The sequence below is a fragment of the Chrysochloris asiatica genome, unplaced genomic scaffold (genome assembly GCF_000296735.1).
Source record: "Chrysochloris asiatica unplaced genomic scaffold, ChrAsi1.0 scaffold00086, whole genome shotgun sequence".
Classification (NCBI taxonomy): Eukaryota; Metazoa; Chordata; class Mammalia; order Afrosoricida; family Chrysochloridae; genus Chrysochloris; species Chrysochloris asiatica.
The window spans coordinates 7,752,276-7,753,111 of NW_006408604.1; positions in this window are offsets into that span (position 1 = coordinate 7,752,276).

Genomic DNA, 836 nt, shown 5'->3' on the forward strand with positions numbered 1-836 from the left:
ACACACACACACATATATTTCAATATTTTAAAGAGCATTTCAAAATAACAATTACAGTTTATATGATAAATTCTGTTTGGTGACTGCAGGCTCTTCCCAATTTTCTTAGGATCTCAGAATTAAACTTCAGAAATTAGTCATTCACCAAGTGTATTGTTTTTGAACTTCTGATAAATTGGGCACAATTCAGATAAATAATGGAGTACTGGTGTGCCGGAGGCGAATGTGCTGGACTGCAAGTGGTTTGAACTACAAGGTCGGTGGTTCAAGGCTCAACAGTCACTCTTTGGAAACCCTATACTATGAGTGGGAACTGACTCAAAGGTCCTTAACAATAACAACAGACAAATAAGAAAAAACTACTATTTTCTGGAAACTTGCAATCTAGTGTTGTTGTTGAGTGCAACTGAGTCCTTCTCCAGGGACTGGTCCTTCTAAGGAGTATTATGGATGTACTTCATTCAAAACAGATTTATTTGTTCTTCTTGCCTTCCATGGGACTTTGAGTATTCCTTTCCAACACCATAATTCAAATGCATTGATTCTTCTGTGGTCTTCCTTATGCATTGTTCAACTTTCAAGTGCAAATGAGGCTATTTAAAATACTGTGCCTTGGGTCAGGCTCACCTTTGTCCTCAAAGTGACCTCTTTGACCTTTAACACTTTAAGGAGGTCCTTTACAGCAGATTTACTTAATGCAATATTTTGTTTGATTTCTTGACAGCGGCTTCCATGAGTGTTGATTGTGGATGCAAGCAAAATTTAGTTCTGCAATAGTTATTATGTGCTGTGGAGTCAGTTCTGGCTCATAGGGACCCTATGTAGGGCTTTCAAGA